The 17,946-nt window shown below is 32.9% G+C and overlaps 1 pseudogene; it reads right to left on the bottom strand.

Moving 5' to 3' along the window:
• Positions 1-15,508: 15,508 nt before the first annotated feature.
• LOC138828876 (U6 spliceosomal RNA) lies at positions 15,509-15,605 on the bottom strand (annotated as a pseudogene).
• Between the last annotated feature and the right edge of the window lie 2,341 nt (positions 15,606-17,946).

The following is a 17,946-nucleotide window of genomic DNA, read 5'->3' as shown; positions in this document are numbered from 1 at the left end:
TCTGCTCATCTGCTAAGACTATCAGATATTTCCTAGTTATTACAAATGAGGGAAACCATGAAATCTGTTTCTTTGTGTCTTGCTTATTTTTTTTAGTAGGATTTTTCCAAGTCTTTCCATTTCCTTATGAATAGGAAGCATAGAAGTACTCCGTACATATATAAATCACATTTTGTCAATTCATTCATCTACTAAGTGGCATATTGTTTTAAAACATGATTGCATGTAAGTATCACTTAAGGCCATTCAAAAATGACAGATGCTGCCTCAACAGATATACTAATATCATGATTTCTATGTAAGATAGTATTTTGTGGTGGTACAAATGTTGAGATATAGGATGAGTCTAATATATATCTTGCACGAATTAGCCAGGAAGATATCCAATATCATGTAGGATATAAATGGTAGTGACAAAATGTTTCCCTTGAGAAAGATATAGGAGGCTGCCAGAAGTATGAAGTAGTTCAGATAAATTTGAAGAATTTAGAAATGCAAGCTCAATTATGTTTCTTTAAATAATAATTATGTAAGTGGAAGGGCAAAAAATGGTAAGAGAAGAAAATAACTGACAGCAGATCATTATCCCAAGTTAGAGTACAAAAAGACATAATCTAAAACTTCCAAGTTAGAGAGATACCAATATAATACGTCCCACTTAATTTAGGTACATGCAAAATATTTACTTGGCTTTTCCCTACTTAAATGCTCCAAAATAAATGAACACTTACAAGAAAAGTTATGTTATTGCCATTGTTTCAACACTAACTGTGATCAGCCCTCTTTTTCTCACTTTGCACTTGGTAAATTGATGATGTTGTGGCTGATTAGAGTCAGAATTAGGGGCTTCTACTTGTACAATTATCCCAGAACAGTTTAAGCAGTTTTCCGCCCAAGATATCCAACTATATTGTCTGAACCTGTACTTTGAACACACCCTCACACCTGAGCACATTATTTGAAATTATACTTTAGCTTTTCTTGGCACATTCTACTTTGTGCCTTTGTCTTCTTTGCACATTCCTTTTGAGTTCATAGTTGCTCTATTTCCATTTCATCTTTACAAACTGCTAAGAACATTGTTCAACTACCACTTCTTGTTTGTACACGCCCAGTCTATGTATGAAGGTACTTTGTCCATGTTAAGCAATAGGGTAATACTCAACCCTATGCCCACATTAAAGGATGTAGAATTTAAAGCATTTTGAGACAGTGATATTAGAATTGAAAGGCTCCTTAGGGACATTTTCATGGAGTTCATTAGTTTACCCAGGAGAAATATAAATATCCACAAAATTTGGAGCTAATTAGTAAGTATCCAAATTAACATTAGATCCTAGATGTTGTGTTAATACAAGTCACGATTGTCTTATTGTTAAATCAGAATCCTTCACTACTTGACAATGTGTATGAGAAAGTGAAAGAAAAGCATTAAAGCAAAAGGTCTTATCTTGTTAGGCATTTAATCCTCGTGGTGAGAGTAATGTCTGAATTTTTCCATTCAATAAAAGCTTGAAGTTTATAAGAACATTTTCCTACATATAAGAACTTGTGTCAGGTTGGTTGAAAGTGTTATTTCAGCATGGAGATATACCTAACAAGATTTAGATTTCAATAGTGTATATGGCAGTTATGATGTGTCAATTGCTATTGAGGCATTTTCTATTCTAAAGAGGAATCAATTCCAGGAGTCTTCAGTCACATCATTAAAGTTGTATGTTCAACCTAATACTTGGTGTTACTTGTCCTACATTTATAATGAGTAGGCTGATAAGATATCCAAACATATCTAAATATATTTCAATAAAATCCCAAAATGATATGCATAGATGGGTCACTAATTGGAACTGTAGGACAAATTAGGCTTTTTTGTGCAGTAGTTCAATCTATAATCTCCTAGCTAAATAAAGTTTTCAAAAATATTCACAGAATACCACTAAGAAAAGTTCATGACAGTTATATCTGTATAATATTTCTAATGTCAGGATTAAAGCATTTGTTCCCAACATTTAGAATCAACAGGATCTGTTGAATTAATTGATCCAGAATTTTGTCCACACATTCACATCTCAACATTTTATCAATATAAATTTCACCAAAACACTGTTCTTATTGAACTTGTCTATGTCCTTTTACTTTTCAAATCCAAATAGTAGGTTTCCTTCAATATCTTCCTGAAAATTCTTTCCTTCCTTTTCTTCTGTAAATATGTGTTTATTCCTTTTTTGTTTCCTTATTTATCACTTTCCTCCAATCTTGTCCACTCTGGTACTCACATTCTTCACACTTTCGTCAGAACATTCCTTTTCTTCTTCCCTTTAATAATGTCCCTGATTTTATTATTTTTCATATTCATGGTTATGAATATTTTGATAATGTCCAAACAGACCTATCTTTGCATCTGTTTAACATAAATCTTCGAACTATCAGAGAGTTTTTTCCTTTAAATCCATCTTTATCACCAAGATAAATCCATCTAAATCCATCCTTATCACCAAGAATGTAACTAACACAGTTAGGAGACAGAGATGTGGAAAAACTTTAGATTTCCTCTTACCCCACCTCCATCCATTAGATAAGATGAATGATCAAGATTTTCTCAGTTTCTGTCACTAATGTAATTTCTATGTACTTCTTTTTATGACCCTGACACACCAGCCTATTGCAAATACTCATCACCAGTCACTCAGTCCTAAACCAACTGTTTACTAAGTATGCATTTCTCCCCAGTCTTTTCATATTGGTCCTCTCCATCACCCAATGAGTCTCCTTGTAAGCACACAGAGTGAAGAACTCAGACAAAAATTCTAGTACCATTAATTACTCACAACATTGAATGTTGGTCTTACATTTAATGGATGTAATCTGCCAGAAATATTGAAGAATATATTTGTTGACTTCTAGAGCAAGGAAAAGAAAGTAAACAGTCAATACATTTTCTACCTTAGCTTACAAATAAGGAAAGTGTCAAATTCAGTTTGTTGGTATAAAGTCAGAAATAGTTTCATGCAGAAATAAAAATAAATTTTAACTCCTGGCACTGCAGCTTGTGTCCTTTTATGGTAACTGCAGATATGTAAGTAGTATTATGTAAATTGTGTCATGTATTTACAGCTGTAATGAAGAACATACTCTTAATATATCATTTGTAAACATTATTTATTGAATGGTATCTATATGAGAATGTTATTTGAACTAATCACACTAAGTTGAAACCTACATCTTAGTCCATTAAAATGTGGAAATAAAAGATTTTATTTATAAGAAAATAATACCACCAAGAACAGTGAGTGTATATACATTAGAAAGACTGCTGGAATAACATGAGGGTTTTTACTGCCTGTACCTGTTTATGTGATTGTAATTCTTGATATTCAAACTCTCCTTTTGTTATTCTGTTTTGTTTTGTTTGGTTCGTCATGGGGCCTGGACTCTTGGCCTGGCACTGTCCCTCAGCTCTTCGCTCAATGCACTCTACCACTTGAGCAACAGTGCCACTTCCCGCTTTTTCTGCTTATGTGGTGCTGAGGAATCAAACCCAGAGCCTCATGTAGACAAGGCCAGTACTCTGCCACTGAGCCACCTTCCCAGCCCTCCTCCTCTTATTCTTATTGTATGTAATCCAACGCTGTTTATAACTATGCATTCAATGTGGGAAATCCAGCTTCAAAGATATCTACGTATTTTTTTTTCCTTTTCAATCACAACATCGTCATTATCAGGCTACACTGTGGTCATCATCCTACCCATCAAAATTATTATTATCAACATAAGTGCTAATTATTGAACATCGGATATGTGTCTATGATTTTATTATTTGTCTTTTGATTAATAATTTTAATGTTACCACTGTGCATGAATTCATATTGAAATTTTGAACAAATAAACAAAAAACCTAAACCATATCAGGTAGTTTGACTATGTGCTTATAACAAATTATGGAATAGATTTTTTGAAGCATTGCAATTTCCTAATCAGTATGAATTAACTTCCTCTCTTCCCCTAACTACAATCAAATATTTGAGAGTTTGGGCAGAACCTTTTCAAGTAATATACTGTAAATGTTACTATAATATCATGTGTATATCTAAAATTCCCTTGAAAGTAATAAACTCTATTTTCTATTGAAATATTAGTTATTTTATTCTGGGAAACTTTTAGAAAAATTGACTGTATCTCTTTGAAATGAAAAAGGTCAAAAATAGTAGCATAAAATTTTTAGAGCGAGTCTGTCTTCTCTCTCTCTCTCTATATATATATCTGTCTTCTCTCTCTATATATAAATGTTATGTGTAGAATAGTATATTTTTAGAGAATATTTGTCCTCAGAAATATATACATATATCTAAATTTATGTTAGAATGATATACATTATAGTGAAACAAGTATCTTAAAATATAATTAAAATTTAAAAAAACTTCATGAAATCAAGTGCCAGTAACTCACCCTTATAATAAGAGCTAGTCTGGGTGCTGAGATCTTAGAATTGTTTCCGAAACTAGCCCAGACAGAAAAGTACTTGTTAGATTCTTATCTCCAATTAACCACTAAAAACAACACCCACAACCAAAAATGTAGCACATTAATTTCACAAAAGTATCTTTTAACTGCTGTGAACATTTCTTAGAAACATGAATACATACCCTTGGAAAATGTTAAGTAAAAAAGTATAGAACATTTACGTCCATGTTAAAGACATGATTATTTAGATTGTTTAAGATATTTAGGTAATGATTAGAAGTTAAGAATAATGATAGGTACGTCATATATTGGGACTGATTTTTTTATTCTAATTTACAATAGTAATAAAATGATATTTATAATGATTATATAAAATTACTCTTGCTTGGTATTTGAATTATCATAAGTGATAAATATTTTTAAATGATTTCCAAAGCAAAGGAGTATCAATTCTTTTGTAATTTCAAAACAATTAAGAAAATGATTTCAAGGCTGGTTCACTCTAAGTCTATATTTGTTTTCTTGTTCTAGTTTTCCTATGTTAGTAGAAATTAAAATTCCAAAAATGTAATGGATATTGGCATTTAGGAAGATCTTCACATACACTAATATTGGATTCCCTTCAGTGGAATTATTTTATTTCATTTGTTACTTTCACAAATAAATCAAGATGATTGTGTATTTTGTTATTTTCACTGCTTTTGTTTCTTATCTTGAGAATACGTTTTTCCTAGAAAACTAGAGATAAGCAATTGGATTGAGCATGTAACATATGACTTTCATAAAATGCAGATGCATAGATTTGTGTCTTTTGTCATTTGCTAAAAGTATCTTCCAGAAAAGTTTCTCAATTACTTAGAAGTTTTACCCCTTCCCCTCCACAATTATACCGACATCAAATACAGTGAAAGCAGGAGTTATACTGTGGGGGAGGGACATAAAAAGCAACAAAGAAATAATCATAAATGTGTTAGAAACAATCGCACGAAAGAAAAGAAAACATTTGAATACCTACCTTAGGGTTCATTTCCCTAACATCACCTTATCTGGCCTTTTCTGCTTGACTCAGACATATACTAGATATTGCAAATAAGGGAAACCATGGGAAAACAATAGGGATACAGGTGGACTCATTTCAACAATGAGATGTAAAAGTCGTTATGTCGAAAAATGAACTTTACAACTTTGGGGGGGAACAGGGAGGATTGGGTGGGGACAGGGGTAGGATGGGAAGGGAGAGGAAGGGGAAACAAAGGGGGAGGCTACAATGCTTGATAAGAAATGTACTCATTATCTTGCCCAGGTAATTGTAACCCATCTGTACAGTATTTTCACAATAAAAAATAATAAAAAAATTACGTAGAATTGATGCATAATTCCTAGGTATTCCAGTTATCACATATACTTTTGGATTGAGTTATCTCTGTATAAATCCAAAGGCCAAAATACCCTCAAAATAAACAGAAATCACATCTTTGTTTTAAATGCAGTAGTTTACAAAGAGTTTTTAGCCAACACCAAAACTTCTTTTTAGCTATTCTGCATTTTGTGTGAAGAAGTTTTAACAATAGTTTCTTTTCCTAACATGCAATTCACTTACAATATATTATCTCCTTTAATTGTATACATTTTAGTGCTTTGGAAGTGAATTGTGCCTTCATAGGGTTTCAAAGCCCGATTTTCACAAACTTGCATTCCTTCAAATAGAAATGCTGTAAATTTTAGAACAGACATTAAAAATAGATATAAAATTCAGTTACAGGAATTTGCCCAGCATACATCCTCTATAGTGTGTCTTTTCAAAATTTGTTTTTAGCGGATCATTTCCAGGGTCTCACACATACTATTCAAGTTCACTGTCAATGAACTACATTCTTTATCCAAAAAAGTTTTTTTACTTCTGTTTAAGACATTCATAGAAGTGTAATGCCTGGATCCTATAAAATTCTCTTTCACCTTTTGAAGACTTGAAATCTTATTTGCAAAAATGATTGTAGTATTATACAAATCGATCACTATCAGAAGTATATCAATTTCTCCACAAATGCATTACTATATTTTGTGTCCTCTTTTTATATTATGGACTTATTAGTGAGTTTTTATTATTTCTTAGACACTAAAAAGGAGCTTATTTCATATGCTCCTCCTATTGACTATTAATTTGCATATGTTATTTAACGAAATATACTATTCAGGAAAAAATTTATATAGAATTAGAAGATATAAAAATACTTAAGTTTCAGGGGGCGGGATGGTGGCTCAGTGGTAGAGCGATGCCTTGCATGCCTGAGGCCCTGGGTTCGATTCCTTTGCATCACATAAGCAAAAAAAAAAGCCGGAAGTTGCTCTGTGGCTCAAGTGGTAGAGCGCTAGCCTTGAGCTGAAGAGCTGAAGGACAGGGCACAGGCCCAGAGTTCAGGGCCCACAACCGGACCCCTCCCAAAAAACACTTAAGTTTCAGAATCATTGTAGCATTAACATTGTAGCATTAACAAATATATGCCCTCTATCTGTTGGATATGGTTTCGTTTCTGTTATAGTGTCCTTTGAATTATGAAAGGTTATCACTTGATATAATCCAGTTCTTGCTTCTCTTTAGCTAATAATGTTTTCCATGTCAAATTTTTAGAAACCTTTACTAATCCGATGTCATGAATATTTACATTTATGTTTTACAGGTTTTTACATCTCACATTTAGTTTGATAATCATTCTTTATAAGGTTTCAGGTAGGCCAGGTGCCAGTGGCTCACGCCTGTAATCCTAGCTACTGAGGAGGCTGAGATCTGAGGATGGTGGTTTAAAGCTATCCTGGGCAGGAAAGTCCATGAGACTCTTATCTCCAATAAACCACTAGAAAACTGGCAGTTTTGCTGTTGCTCAAGCGGTAGAGTACTCACTGTGAGCTGAAGAGCACATGGACAACTCCCAAGCCCAGAGTTCAAACCCCATGACCGACATACATACACACAAAGGATTGAGGTAATATTCTAAGATCATTCTTTAAAACTAGAGAGGCAATAGTGCCAATACAACCATTTAAGATTCTGTTTTTATTTCATAAACTCTCATAGCATGAGAGTTTTGTCATGATCTGTGGAACATAAAAGTAAGAATTTATTTTTGAAAAATCTGTTACCTTCTTCTATGTGTCTGTTCTTATAATAGAACTAGGTTATCTTCACTAAACATGGTAATACGATTCAAAGCTTGTATGAAGGTTCAAGCTACACCATTTTACAAGATTGTTATGAATTCCTTGAATTTACATACGGTATTATTGAGCAGGTGGACCAATATTCTCCAGAGATATCTGGATGTTTGATAGTCACTCATATTTCGCACATTGTGGAAACACAAACCCCTGATATTATATATAGATAAATGTCTTTAGAGATTGCTCAAAGCAACTAAAATTAATTTAAGAATGAGTTAAGCTTTAGATAACATTATAGCATAATAAAGCTGAATGATAACGACTTGAGCTGTACTGCAGAAGAGAGAGAGATGGGGAAGAATGGTGGATCACATAGGAGTTGTATGTCATTGGTATTGTTTCAAAAAACAGAAAGACTTCAGAGAAGAGAAGGAGAAAAATAAAGTGTTCTGAATCAAGTTTCTTTTTAATCCACCTGATAGTTTGGACTAAAAGTCAGATAACATGGAAAAAATAAAATAGAAAACAAAGCATTGTATAGAGCTGTTACAATGTAAAAAAGTTGTATTAGGAATATAATTCATTTCCAAAGAAATAAGAGAAAGAATAAAACTAACAGTTGCTAATGTGGATAGAAGATGGATCACATTTTATCATATATAATTTTGAAAAGCATACTAGGAATGAAAATTTTAAAAAGTCATAACTTAAAACACAAATTGTATTATAACTAGACAGTATAGTTCAGTGATAAAACTTTGGCCTAACATATGTGAAGCAATTTTGTGATCTCCCAAGCACTACAAAGTACACACAAAGCACACACACACAAAACCCACATAAACACACACACACATAGCAATACACATATTTGGAATACTGTTATTATCATATTAAACAGAGGAAATTATCACAAACAGTAAAAGCATTTTAATATATGAAATCATAATATTGCTCATACTATTTAAAAGTTTAGTAGAAATAATACAGTCACAAGATACTTGGATTCTTATAGATTAAGTAAATTGAAAAATAAGAAATAAAAGACATGAGAAATTTGCAAACAAGTTTTAAATAATAAACATTTTGAAACATGTATACTTTATTTTGATAAAAGATTGATGTTACTGGTGTTTTAACTCAAGATTTAGTATATGATAACCAGGTGCTCTATATCTTGCTAGGCATGGCTATATCTCTAATCATTTCACTCTGGAAATTTTATGATAAGGTCTCATATTTTCCCAGTCTCTCCCGAGTTGCAAACCCTATTTACACTTCCCACCATAGTTTGAAAATGGAAACTACAAATCACTATGCCCAGCTCAGTTTTTTTTTAATTCAAGTATAAATATTTCCAAAAAGTGACCATGTAATGCAGCCTTTTTTATTAAGTATGTGCTTCTTGAAAATACAGTATTCATTACCTGAACAAATATGTTTAGAACTTTAAGAAATTAAATTTATTTAAATTCATCAACCATATAAAATTTAAGAAAATAATTTTTAAATATTCACATGTTAACTATTTTGAAAGCAAAAAATATATCTCTGAATAATTTACATGTGTTAAAATTATGCAAAACTAAATTAACTAATCTTACAACTCTGAAAAAAGAATTACCCTAAAGAAACAAAAGAAAATAATTAAGTTCAAAATTTAGATAATATAATGAAGTGTACTCTTTAGTTGACTTAAATATCTGTAAGCCCTCTGTATATCAATTTTATAATAAAAAATGCATGAAGAAAGAAAAGTACCCATTGGTCAATATCGACAGGAAAAGCATCAGTAGTTTTTTTTTTGAGTGTGCAAAAAAATCAATGGAAGCGATAAATATGTTCCTTCCATAATAAATGTACTCATTACTTTATTTAGGTAGCTGTATCCCCTCTGTAAATTACCTTTACAATAAAATTAAATTGAAATTAAAAATAAACTAAATAATATACCAATTAAGAATTCATAGAGAGCTAGGAAGGTGGCTCAGTGGTAGAACTCTTGCTTTGCATGTTTGAGGCCCTGGGTTCAATTCCTCAGCATCACATAAACAGAAAAAAAAACTGGAAGGGGCGCTGTGGATCAAGTGGTCGAGTGCTCGCCTTGAACTAGCCTTGAGGAACAGTACCCAGGCCCAGAATTCAGGTCCCACGATCTGACACCCTCCCCCCCCCAAAAAAAAAAACAGAATTACTAGAAACCATTGGTTTAAAACATTTTTAAAAACTGCCCTAAGTACCCAAGTAATAAAATTTGATGATACTATCTAAATACTTCAAATTCCGCAGAGAAGCCAAAAGTTTAAAAACTGTTACAAAGTAAATTAATAAATCTGAATATATTACTATTAATAATAATCGTAAGATGAATTTATAGTGGTAGTCAAATAGGTAAGAAATGAGGCAATTTGCCATTCGTTTGATTTAATATGTGAGAAAGAATTTTCTAGGTTTCTTAAAATATATAATCAGTTTAATGAAGAAACTATTCTGTCACATGATATGTTAATTAGATGCAGCTGATATTAGAGCAAAGAGCAGATTGTACTAAGTTTTTGCATGTTAAAGCATATGCTTATTTTGGTTGTGGGAAATTGTGTTCAACTTGGTGATTGTTTTTGTAGAGTGGTGTCATATCAGTGGTTAATTTTAGGATAGGGGTTCCCTTTCAAAAGAACATGCATCTGATCTGATATTTTAGCCTTCCCATTATCAAGGGCATAAGAGTTGCACACCAAATTGTCTTGCTTCCTAACTTGGCTGGCCTGGATTCGGCAGCCCTTCCAATCTTAACCTGTAGATAGTGAAGGATGGTGGAAATGATCCAATTCACCCAACTATAGATTGAGAAGGAAGTCCACTAAACATTTGGCCTGGGTTCTGTTCTCAAGCCTCCTCAGTAGTTAAGAGTTCAGACATATATATGACTTAGGCATGTGAACACCTCAGGACAAGAATAAAAAAGCAGTGAAGTATAGAGGACAGGCCGAATTTTAACTAGCTACTTGGGGGCTGAGTAAGATTAGCTAGCTACTCTGGAGGCTGAGATATGAAGACCACTATTCAAAGCCAGTCCAATCATGAAAATACATGCGATTATCTCCAAAAAACCAGAAGTGGAACAATGGCTCAAGTGGTAAGCCACTATCCTTGGACACAGAAGCTTAGGGATGATGAATAAATAAATGAGCACTTGCACATATGCATGCATGTATAAACGTGCATGTACACACACACACACACACAGACACACACACACACACACACACACACACACGAGTATTTCAATGCGAAGTTCTTTTTTTACCTTGCTGTACCCTATTTCCCTGTATTAGTTTACAAATTAACAAAATCAGCTAAGCACCTATTTACATAGAACTCATCATGTTTCTCTAAAGTAAACTCTCTTTTTAGAAGCATGCTTTTATTTGACCCACATGTAAACGATTCAGGAGTTTGATTCTTCTCCCTCAATTCTGTAGAATTAGATGATTGTTTAGCTTCCCCCTAGCAATACAATTTTGTGAAATCTTGCATCAAGCAACGTATTTCTTTCACTAGAACGCAAGCCTCTGTCAAACAATTAATAATAGGTTTTTCTTCTCTTTGCTTGCATCTGTAGTTTTATTATATTCATAGATTTTATGATGATCTGTCTGTGCATGGCAAAGACTGCTGTGAAAATAAAAAAACCCGTCACAGCACTTATCATTTATGTACCATCCATAGATATGAAGATGTTTAAATATTACTGAAATTGCTTTGTAATAAATCATGTTCACCTTGACTATCATGAAAAAGAAGAATTGGTTTCTCAGCATTTTAGGTAAGAACTTGATTGAAAGAAACAAAAGGACAAGTGAGGAACAACTCAACACATACATTCAAATGAAACAACACAACCCAAGAGAACAAATTAATTCAGTAGTCAAGAACTTGCAGGAAATTCAAAGACTTAAAAAAACATCAGCTATCAGAAACTTATGAAAATCCTGACTACATGGGAGTCTACTCTTCAGAGGATAGAGGTTAAAGCCCAGACTGGACAAAAAAATCAGTACACAATGCCATGCACCTATTATTCTAAATTCCAGGAAGAATAACATAACATGGACTGAGCCCAAGGTCATACACAAGGATCTGAAAAATAATCAGGATAATTTAGCCCTGGGGACATGACAAAGTGGTAAGAGCACCCATTTAGGGGGCACAAGACACTCAATTCAAACTCTAATATTTGGGTATTAAAGTAAAAAGCTATTATTTTAAATAATTGGAATAATTGTAACATTTGAATATTTGAGTGGAAAAATGCATGAGAGAGATAGAATGAACCCACGTTCCAATGCTTTCACCTTAAGTGAAAATATTTTATGGTACTTCAGACAAAACAGAGTTACCTTGCAAATGAGCATGGTTGTGCATTTGGGTGATGGAAATACTTTAATTACACAGGTGTAAATTAAATGGATTTTATTAGGGTAGATTGTACTTCTTAAACTAAGAACCTGGATGATATCCCTGAGATTTTTCTCTCAAGGCTACCACTCTACTATTTGAACCACAGTTCCAATTCTGATTTTCTGTTGATTGTTTGGTGATAAGAAGCTCCTGGACATTCTTGCCCAGGATGGCTTCAAACTATGTTTGTCAGATCTCAGCGTCCCGAGTAACCAGGATGCCAGGCATGAGCCGTCGATAGTTTTAATAATTTAGTAAATTGTACAGTAACTGAAATTATACATTATCATATAACCTGCATAATATATGTGTGTATGTATATATCAATGCATACGGATAGAAATATTTAGTATATTTTCGTATCTACAGTAAATTTATGAAATCATCCATTATAAAATAAAATGGAAAAAAAGTTAATCAGGAGCAAAACAAAGGAAATTATCACATGTTTCTTGTTGTTGAATGGAATAAGAATTCAAGAATCAGGTTGGGAAAATCATCTCTACGTTAACAAAATGGATAAGAGCTATTAATTCCAATCCATTTATTTGCCCATGTTGTGCATCCTCACACATGAGTGTCAAAATCAAACCACACTTTTTGCCTTTGCTTTTAACTCACCTGATATAATTTACGGGTTAGATGAAGTAATCAAATAAAGATTAAAATAATATTATGTGAGGCTATGAATTAGAGCTGAACATGATTTTAAATATGATAATAGCTAATTAAGTTGCATATTTCTTACGTTTACTCTGTCATGTCCCTCATTCCCACATTAGGAAAGTACATAGAAGGTTCTCACTAAATTATATGTACAATTATGAAAAAAATGTTTTGAAAGAATATGGGCACAGTGGTGTTTTAGCTTATTGAGACCTGTAGGGGTAAGTGTAGGGGTAAGTGTGTTTTTGAGGACTTGCAATACATTGTGATGAAGATGAAGGGAAGGATGTTCTTATTATGGAAAACTGGATAGAGTATTGCTCCCACAAAGGAAGTGATGAATTATTCCAAAACGTAACAGTAAAATCACTTTCACAATCATGTTCACTGCTGCACTATTCACTGTAGCCAAGTTACGGAAACAGCCCAGATGCCCTTTGGCAGAGTGATGATTAGAGAAAGAATGGCACATATACACAATTGGATTGAACCCATCCATTTTGAAGACTTTTACATTATTTGCAACGAAATGGATAGATCTAAAAATATATTAATGGAACTAAGTCAGAGCCATATTTGGAAGCTAGAAATTTATACAAGTTTACACAAAAATATTAACCAAAGCATGCTATTTGCAGAGGAGTATTTCAAAGGTGTAATTTCTTATAAAATTGAACTTTACTCCAACAAAATGAATACCAGGAAACTATCACTTGGAATATGTGAGTGGAAGTCAAAAGGAAGGAATAAAGAGAGTTATGGAGGAGGAGCCTGAAGGTATAATATTCAATACAGATAGTATGAAACTAGAAAAAATTAAAGTGGGGTGAGGTTTGGAAGGGTGTGGAAAAGTTATATAAAGATCCATTTTACTTTAAAAAACTGATATGTTGAATGAAAATTCCCTTGTACAAGTATTTAAGATAATAAGAATATAATTAAAAACAATGGAGACATCTGATTTTAAATTCTATTTCCATCTCTTTTAAAAAATAAATTTATTTGCTCTATAATTTGATGAGAGGGATGGATTTTGTGGCTAGCTAAATCATTGCACATCTCTCTCTCTCTTCCTCTCTCCCTTTCATGGTTCTTATAAGTAATATGATTGCTCCATAATTATCATAATTTATTTTGCTTTTATATTTTTGGTTGCATCATTTCACTTTCTGCTCTGCCATATCCCAATTCATTTACATAGAAGATATTATTTCCTGTTTTCTCATTCTTAGAATAAGCTGCAAAAGAAGACAACACTGGTCCTCATTTTCAGTCTGTACCTTTAAATACGGAGGAAAATCTTTCCTCTGCTCTCTACCAATTCCCTACTCTCCAGTTAGAATAATTTAGAATAGTAAAAATGAAAAAAGAGAAAATAAATAATAGTGAAAAAAACAGATGCAGCAAATTCACCAGATTTTTCTGACCATTTCATCCAATGTGAACTATTGGGGAAATACATGGACAGCTCATTCTCACTGGCACTCAGTCTCTGGTTAGGCAATTCTGATGAAGTTGAGGAACAAGATGAAAAAGTGAGAAATGGTATCAATGGCAAAAAAAAATGAAATAGTATCCAAGGAAAATTCTTCTTTGTTCTGCTGAAAATAATCGCCTTACTAGAGTGCAGAGACTACTTTCCAAAAAGGTCACTCATGTGATTACTAGGGATGACGATGAGTATACCCCTCTTCATCGAGAAGCCTACAGTGGACACTTAGATATTGTCCATGAGTTGGTGGCTCAAGGCAGATATTCATGCAATAACTGTGAATGGCTGGACATCCCTGCACAGTACTTATACATGGAATAATAACAGAGTGGCTTCTTTATTTCATCATCATGCAGATACCAATGGCCAAGTTAAAGGCCTCTTGACCCCCATGCATCTTGCTGCTGGGAATAGATATAGCAATGATACGCTGGATCTCCTTCTATTGAACCATTATATCAAGTCAGTTCTGAAGCACAACTTGGAAGAAACTGAATTTGATATTGCCAAAAGGATAAGTATGTATCACTACCTCTTTGAAGTTGTGGAAAGCTGTACAAATTGTTCTCCTAAGTCCTAATGGATCAGTTAAGTTTCTTTAATTTCAAAATTGCCAGTCCATCCTATGTGACCATAGAAAATATTTTCACAATACAAAGAAACAGCAATACCTTACTTTAAAAATTCATGTATTCCATGGTATTCTTCCAAGTGAATTGCCTGACTTTGATGTCAAAATATATTTTAGTTGTTTGTATACATCTATAATGATTTCTATAGAGTTTGTGATTTTTTAAATCCGAAAAAAATTTTAATTTATCTGTTGAAATGAGTATTACAGAAACTAAAGATATTTCTGGTGCTTGTCTGAAAAAGTATATTTTAAAATGTTTAGTATTCTGTTTGTATAATGTCCATAATCTGTTTCATTCGCTCCTAGATATAATACTTTGAATTCGACATTGTTTTATAATACATACCTTCATTAATAAATGTGTCCTTTCAGATTGAATTCCATACAGAAACATTTTAAGATTCTTTTAATTCCTAGGTCCTTAGAGAATTTTATTTCTTTCGGATAAAATGACAATGTTATTTATTTCAAAAGTTTTATAAAGGTTATGCTATGTAAAGGCCTTTCTAAAATGGTGAAGATTGAATACACTGATGTCAAACTAACTTTTATTTCTATGAATTACATATATTATTACACTTGTATATTTGTAATCAACTTTTGAATAACAGTTTTTCATTTCTTGCATCTGAAGAATGAAAAATATGGAATACTTCACAAATTTTCATATCATCCTTGTGCAAGAGGCATGTAAATCTCTGTATTGTAATTCGGGTAGACCTGCTGCTGAAGCATGTAGTATCCTATAAACTTAAGTAATCAATGATGCAATCTTAAGACAGGTATATATCCTTGGTTGCCTATTTGTAACAAGGAAACCTTATTGTTCCCAAAATTGCTATTCATCTTATTTCTGTAAAATTCTGTGTATGGTGGAAAAAACTTATGTTGTTTGTTCGATTGCTCACATTTGCAAGTTTTTGTAAATGACTATTTTAAATCTTTTTCATTTGAAATTTGATCATACTTTGAAGCCGTTATAGATAGGTGCAAAGGTAATGGATTTTCAAGTACTTATTTATTAACTGATTTAGCTTTGTGGAGCTAATGGATTCAAAGTAAGCCTTGCTTAAGAGCTACTTCTAAATTTCTGCAGCTTAAAATTTCCCAAATGAGGTCTTGCTGGCACAAATGTCTCCTTGACCTTTTACCCTTGCTTCGTATAGGAACAGCCCAACCAGAATGTCTTACCCTGACAGCATAGATTGTCTTACTGGAGCAAAACTAATCTTAGTTACAAGGGATTATATGGAGACGAACAGTTCAGACAGAACTCTTCGGACTAGAAGGTATTTTTTTTCAAAATATAACTGCTTATTACACCCTACCATTCCAAAAGTAGCTAAAGCCAAGAAGGTGAAAAAATTGTTCATATGCATGATTACCTAATGTCCTGGCCTGACTACCATCCAACCAGGCAGGAAGTTACACCACTGATTTTCTATCACCAAATATATTCCATAGCTCCAGGAGAAGTCCATATGTTTCTCCTCATTATTAGGCCTGAATTGGTAGTGTTTTAACCACAGTGTTTCCTCTTGCCTCTAAGCTGTACATCCCTGAATGGTAAAGCTTTAGTTCTAATTCTCCCAAACAATGAGGTAGAGGCAATGGAATAATACTTTAAAACAGTTGCCTTTGATTCCCTAACCACAACGGAACAATGCAAAACATTTTCTTATAGATAATTATATATTTTATATTTATATGTGTTGATTTTATATTTCACAAAGTGGATCTTACTGGAATTAATTGATAATTTGACAAATTAATTTATATTATTCCAATAAATAGATTGGAATATAAATAATCAGGATTAGAATATATATTAGAATATAAAAAGGATCAATGCAATGTTTTCGGTATAAACTTGTGATACTTTCTACGTGTTATTGGTCTACTGAATTCACATGGTAAAAAAAAAAAACAATGTTGTTTTCCTCTAATCTATAAGGGATTTTACTCTGCTGCTCTGTTTATTGTTTTAACTCGCTGGTCCCAAATTGTTTTTCTCCATATTTCTGAAGCATTCTTCCTGATTATACTCAAATTTTGCTGATATGATGTCTAAAAGGTATTATTCTTCTACAGGATCCATGGGTCCTAGGATCCCAGCTCCCAGTTATCCGCATCATCAGATAACTAGGGCAAAAGTTCCCACCTATGCCCATGCAACATGCCAAGAGAAAGTAATTGAAGACCCATCTCAATTTCTCATTTCTTATGTTTCAGGGCCCCAATTCCTTGAAATGCAGGAATTAGCAGTGAGCAATTGGGAAATGCAAGGCAACTTAAAATGCAAGATGAAATCACAAAATGTGAAAGTACAGTAATTCAAACCTTCAATTTTCAGATGACCATGCCACATGAGTGGAAAAGACCACAAATGTCACAAGATTATTTGTAGTACCCTTCTCCTAATGGTTAATGAATGATTTCAGTCCAGTATCAGCAGGCTAAAAAATAGTTCCTGAACGATAGATCCATAATCGGTCTACCAATGCTAGGAATACTTGACATAGAGGTCAAATATAATTCAAAAAACATTAATTGAGAATGTCCTTAGTGCTTCAAAACACTGGTACTTCAGTAAACTTGGCTCTGTAGTATAAAAATGTTGTCATTCTCAAACAAATGATAACCTACATTTAATCTGCTGAAAGTATATTCCTTTTCAAATAAACTTTTAAAAATCACATTTGCCAAAATAACACTTTACAAGTGATGATATTTAGTGAGGTTACTAGTCTTTCGAGTGTAGGGAGCAAGTTTCAATAGAGTTGATTTATTCACCCAGCACTAATGCCAAACAGGTTCAACCATTCATTAAAGTGTAGGAATAGTACCCCCCACCATTTGTGTTTTTCAGTAGGTGCCTTCAAAAATTTGTTAAATAGTTCAGCCTCCAATATTTCAAACCACAACATTAGCTAATAAAGTAAATTTCATCACATAAGTACATTTTAAAAAGTCATGAATAGTTGCCTTATCATATGGTGTTTTATGTTTTCCCTATATGTCTAATATAGTAAGAAATATGACTTTAAGTCTTGAATATGGGTACTCATCAGAGATT

This window comes from Dipodomys merriami, unplaced genomic scaffold (assembly GCF_024711535.1).
Source record: "Dipodomys merriami isolate MVZ:Mamm:240054 unplaced genomic scaffold, mDipMer1.0.p SCAF_1661, whole genome shotgun sequence".
Classification (NCBI taxonomy): domain Eukaryota; kingdom Metazoa; phylum Chordata; class Mammalia; order Rodentia; family Heteromyidae; genus Dipodomys; species Dipodomys merriami.
This window is presented reverse-complemented; position numbering and strand designations above follow the sequence as displayed.